At 48.6% G+C, this 6,000-nt stretch overlaps 1 protein-coding gene across 3 annotated transcripts in view; it reads left to right on the forward strand.

Moving 5' to 3' along the window:
• Positions 1-6,000, forward strand: part of Kcnip3 (potassium voltage-gated channel interacting protein 3) — a 64,744-nt gene that overhangs the window by 1,888 nt on the left and 56,856 nt on the right. Inside the window, exon 1 of one of the 3 annotated variants that reach the window (XM_028754548.1) lies at positions 330-386. The exons of the other annotated variants lie outside the window; for them this stretch is intronic. The gene's annotated coding sequence lies outside the window, so the exon portion shown is untranslated. Of the gene's footprint in view, positions 1-329; positions 387-6,000 lie in introns of those variants that run through there. 3 annotated transcript variants of the gene reach the window in all.

Consider the following 6,000-nt stretch of genomic DNA (forward strand, 5'->3'; position numbering starts at 1 on the left):
ATGAGGGGCAAGCCAGCAGCATCCAGATTCTGAGGAGTAAAGTGGACACCAGATCAGTTTGTCTCTGGGAGGATCTCCAGTTTCTTGCAAGACTGACCTTAGTTTGCCCTGTTTGCAAAAAGCGAGAACTGAGCACAGACAAGGTCACTCTCCCCTCTAACCCATTACCCACATGCATCCCACCAAGGAGGACTTGGTGTTGTTCTTACTCTACAGGCAAGGAACAGAGGCCAGTCCTGAACTGCAAGCAGTGCTGGAACTGGACCAGAGCCCTGTCTTGTATTCTACAGCACAGACCCCAAGCTCTGGGTGAGAGTGTCCAGTGGAGAGTGGCAGGAGCAGACTCCAGGGAACAGAGGCATGCCTTTAACCAGGCAGCCAAAGAGGTTTGACTGGAAGCTGACCTGTTTGTGCCTTCTAAGCCTGTCACTTAATGACACTGGGGACTCTGCCGCAGCTATCCATTAACCCCTACTTTCCCTTTCTGGGCTGTGGATCGAGACATGAAAAGGAAAGAATTTGAGGTTCCCTCCCTCCTCTTTTCCTTCCTTTTCTTTTTCTGTCTTATAGCCAAGCAGGCTTTGCTATGTACCAGAGGATATCCTTGAACTTCTGATCCCCTGCCTCTGCCTCCCGAGCGGTGGGATTACAGGCGTGTGCCAGCATAGCCACTTCATGCTGTACTTAAACCCAGGGCTTCATACACAGCAGACAAGCATTCTACCAACCTAGCTCAACCCAGCCGGGCCCCTTTCTCTTATTCACATCTTCCCCAAAAGTGGAGAGCTGTTTGGATAAACCAGGGTGGCCTTAAGAGTGCCCTCTGCTCCCTAGGCCTCCTGGTCCTCACTAGGATTCTCAGGGGAAGTTGCTGGCTCCCCGAGATGGCCTCTGTGAGGGCTTTCATAGAGAAGGCAAAGGAGGGAAAGGGGAGAGAGAGCATCAGCCTTGACCAGCCCTGCCCCAGGCGGGACATGTGCACAGCGTGGGTGACTCATAGCCCCCCCCCCAGCTCCCAGCTGACTGATGTTCCCCCCTTTAACAGGTGCATCTGTCAGCTGTGATCAGCCCACATCCTAGAACACCACAGAGCAGCCATGTGACAGTGCCAGAGCCAGAGCACGGGAAGCTGACAGGCAGGAGGACAGCCAAGAGGGGCCTGCCCCTCGGTTCTCCCTCTCTGGGATATCTCAGCACTCTATCCTTCAGTCAGGCTTGTGCTACGCTCACACTCAATGAGGCTAGACCGAGAGCATCACCCCTGCCTTCCCATGCCTCTAGACTATGGGTGACTTCTGGGACAAAGAGGAGATTTTTCCCTGGTAACATGCTCTCACCTGGCCTTGTGGGAAAAGCCTCTTTCCAGACAGGCACTCAGAGAGGTGGTCTCAGGAAGCTCAGTTCTAGCTAGGGCTCTGTCCCCATGCCTCTGGGGCAAACTTGTCCCTCTCTGGGCCTCCAACTTCCTGCTGGAGACTAGGATATGCCCATAACCTCTGCCTGGGCCCCAGATAGGTTCAGCCCCCTATGCTCTTCTGTAAGAAGCTGGAAATGCTACACTGCAGCTATGACCACTGCCCCATAAATATATAGAACAGCCCACTAGCCCATCAGCACTGACCCTCATTATTTGGTATTGGAAAGCCTGGCCACAGAGGCTTAGTGAAGGCTCAGGGCTGGCCCTGTTATCTGTGAGCCCTGGCTCTGTATCAGACAGGTCTGGACACAGCTCTAACTCCTTCATATTTCAGCTGTGTGTCCACAGACAGGTTACTTAGCTCCTCTGTGCCATGGTCTCAGATCACTAACCTCCTAGAAAGATAAAATCCTTTACCAACACATTTAGCCTGGACCTTATCTATCTAGTTGCTGAATATAACTTAAGAAGACATTCTGAAGGCCGGCAGTGGTGGCGCATGCCTTTAATCCCAGCACTTGGGAGGCAGAGGTAGGCAGATTTCTGTGTTCAAGGCCAGCCTGGTCTACAGAGTGAGTTCCAGGACAGCCAGGGCTGCACAGAGAAACCGTGTCTCGAAAAACAACAAAACAAAACGAAAACAAAACAAAACAAAAAAAAAAGCATTCTGAAGAACAGCTTAAGTCAATTCCTGAGTTAATACATTGCCAAGGGGGAGCGGAGCTCATGTCCTGGCAAGTTGGCCGGCTCCAGACATAAGACTGGGACAGCACAACTCTATCCTCTGCTGCTGCATTGCTCTGAATGTAAGGACCAGAGATGTGTGCACACACACGTGTGCACATGTGAGGGGATGTACATTCCTGTGTGTATGTGCATGCTCCCACCTTCAGGAACATGTGACTGTCTCAGCCTCCCCTGCCAGGATGATCTACCTAGCTCACATCTGTCTGTGCCCGGGGTGGGGGGGAGAGAACTCGGGCTCAAAGCTCTCCAGTCCCTGGGGGCCTGCACGACACAACACCCACCACTGCTTTCTGCCATCTGTCCCATTCGATGGAAATAGACCAAACAACTAGTGGGTGCTGGGTAAGCCAGAATGCATCTAGGCAGTCCCTATAGAAGGACGGGTGCAGGTTAACCCCACATCTGTCTCAGAGACTGGCCTCTGAAAAACTCGACACCCCTCCCCTATCAAGGCCCAGAACTTTCTATTTGGTGGGATAAGTACTCTAACCCTTAGCTGCACTTCTGACTCTACAGAGTAGAGGGTTTTGGGTTTTGTTTGTTTTGTTGCTGGTTTGTCTTTAGTTTGCTTGCTGTTTAATAAAAATGAGGCAGGTGATACAGTCCCCAGGCAGCAGACCCCTTCTGTTCAGGTGGACACGGCTATTTAGATCTCCAGATACAATGTTCCTGAGGGGTTGGGGATTCCTCTTGCTGCCCTGCACAAGCAGTAAGACCCCTAACTCAGGGCCATAACTAACAATAATTGCCATGGTGGGGGTAGAATGCTTATCTTTGTATTTATAACTTCACCTGTATTTCCTGTAACTCTGGGAGGGCATGCTATGAACCCTATCTGCAGATGAAGAAACTGAGATTTAGAGTAGTCAAGTACTCAGTCCAGGATTTCCCAATGAGGACATAAGGGTCCAAGATTCAAGTCTCTGCCTGGCTGGCCATGGGCCTCTTCCCTCTGCACTCAGCTTCCTGAAATAATGCCAGCCTTCCTGGATTCTCCCAACTGCCCAAAGTGAGGTGTGGCCTCTGCACCAGCATCCAGTGTGTCCTGGTTGCTTTTAGAAAACTTCTCACTGTTGTTTTCATTCATGAGGCAGAGTGCTGGTTTTCTTTTGTGGTATTTGTGTGTGTGTGCACTTGCACGCTTGTGCATGTGTATCAATGCACTTTGCATGTACATTTATGCCTAAGATATACCCCTGGTGAACTGCTGAGTATTTTAATAGAAACTTGTCAGAACTGTCCACAGCCTTCAGCTATGAATCCCGCCCAGTTGGCTAGCATATGCCCACTGGACACCTCTACTAATCTTCCCCCAGGCTGGTATTTGGGCTTCTCTCGGGCCATGGACTATACTAGCTATTGAGAGTCTCGCCTTTGGGCTCCTCAGTAGTCTGACTTCATCCTGTTCCCAGACAGGCCCTCAAAGGTGAAGTTATTTCCTGAGGTCATGAGTAGTGTGCCAGGTAACTGTCCACGGATATCATGGCTTTCAGGGAACCTGTGTTGGGTGAGGAACTGCATGGTAGGATGTCGAGGGTCAACGAGATACTGAAACTCTCGTGACAACAGTGTGTACTGCCGGGCTGGACCACCGTCAGGGGAGGTAGAGGGATGAGGGGATGCTGTTCTCCCTCTGTCTCCACTGGGACAGGCTTCTAACCCTGAAGCCTACATCACTGCCTTCATCTCAGCACATCCTAAGCATCTGACTTCAGCCTCTCTGTTCTATCCCACATGCACAGGTACTCAGGTCAGAGGAGCAGAGGATGATCTCCAAAATTCAGTTCTTCTACCATGTGGGTCCTGGGGATAAACTCAAGTCCCCAGGGGTGACCTCAAGTACTTTCACACATTAAGCCATCTTATCAACCCCAAAGGAAACTTTTATTGGGCAAAACACGCCTCTAAAAACAGAGCACACACCCCATGTCTACTTTGCCCAGTTTTCCTAGGGAAAACTCATCAATGTCATACTGGTGGCATGTACCAACAATCTCACTATCTGGGAGGTAGGAGAAGAAGCATCAGTAGTTCAAGGCCATTCTTAGAAAACTGAATTTGATGCCTACCCTGGGATATAGAAAACTCAGACTCAGACAGACAGACAGACAGACAGACAGACAAAACAAAACAAAACAAAACAAAACAAAACACCCCAAACCCTAGTACAAGCTGGGTATATAGTGCAGGCCTTTAACCCTTGAACTCAAGAAGCAGAGGCAGCACTCAGGAGGTGGAAGCAGGTGGATCTCTGTGAATTTCAGTCTAGCCAGCTCTAAATAATTAGACCCTGTTTAAAAACAAAACCCAACTAGTACAATCTCACACCCATGACATGGACATTGATGCCGCCACCAATCTCACACAAGTTGTTTCAGTGGCTCGTGTGTGTGTGTGTGTGTGTGTGTGTGTTGGCTGTTAGAACATTGTCATCTGTAATTCGTGAATCCACCACTACCATCAAGATACACAACAGCTCTGTTCCCAAAAGGTCCTTCTGTCGACCTTTCATATCCACACCTTTCTCATCCCTCTGCCCTTCCCCCACCCAATTCTTGGCCTTTTAATCTGCTCTCCATTGCTAATATGCTGTCATTTCAAACTGCTATGTAAATAGACTCACGTGGCATGTGACCTTTCAGGACTGGCTTTTTCATTCTGCTTAATTCCGACTCTTTAAGTTGTGATGAGTGTCCGGGTCCTCTCTTCTCATGGGTGGGAATTTCTGGGACACCCTTCTGAATCACCCCTCAGGTTCACCATTCCCCCACTGAGGGACATCTGGCTGTTTCCAGTTTGGGGCTCTTACAAATAAAGCTACCATGAATATTTAGTAGTAAGTTTTTGTTTGAACATACATTTTCAACCACCTGGGACAAACTCCCAAGACTGATATTGCCAGGCTATGTGGTCGCTGTGTGTTCTGTTTGCTAAGGATCTGCCACGTTGTTCTCCTGAGTGGCTAAAACACTCTGTGTTCCCAGTAACCAGGTAGATGTGGCCCAGGGTCCCCATCTGCATGGCATTAGTTTTAGTTTTTATTTCAGGCATAAAGTGTTTCTCATGGTGGCTTTCTTTTTCTTTCTCTCTTTCTTTCTTTTAAATTATTTATTTTCATTTTATGTACACTGGTGTTTTGGCTACATATTTCTGTATGAGGGTTTCATATCACCTAGATCAGGAGTTACAGACAACTGTGAGCTGCCATACAGGTGCTAGGAATTGAACCCGGGTCCTCTGGAAAAGCAGCCACTGCTCTTAACCACTAAGCCATCTTTCCAGCCCCCCTCATGGTGGCTTTCTTTAAAAATGCATGTGTGTGTGTGTGTGTGTGCGTCTCTGTGTATGTGTGTGTCTCTGTGTGTGTTTGTGTGTCTGTGTGTCTGTCTGTGTGTGTGTCTGTGTGTCTGTGTGTGTGTCAGTGTGTGTCTGTCTGTCTGTCTGTGTGTATGTCTGTTGGGGGGATAGGTACAGAGATCATTTTTTTTATCCTACTCTCGCCGTCTTTGTGAAACCCACCTTTGTGTAGGTTCTAGAAATCAAACTCAGGTCATTAGGCTTGTAGGCACTTTATCCACTGAACCATCTTGCTGATCTCATGGTGGTTTTCAACCGCATTTCTGTGGTGGCAGAAGATGGCATTTTCCCAAATGTTTATGTGACATCTCTGTTCCCTTTGGTGACATGTTTGTACATCTTTCTTCTGGATGGATTATCTTTTTAGTGTAGGGTTTGGAAAATTAATGGTTCCTAGATAGGTGCCAGGTTCTATGGTAAAACAAGGAATTTACACACACACACACACACACACACACACACACACACACACACACACA

The sequence above is a fragment of the Grammomys surdaster genome, unplaced genomic scaffold, assembly GCF_004785775.1.
Source record: "Grammomys surdaster isolate TR1022 unplaced genomic scaffold, NIH_TR_1.0 129, whole genome shotgun sequence".
NCBI lineage: Eukaryota > Metazoa > Chordata > Mammalia > Rodentia > Muridae > Grammomys > Grammomys surdaster.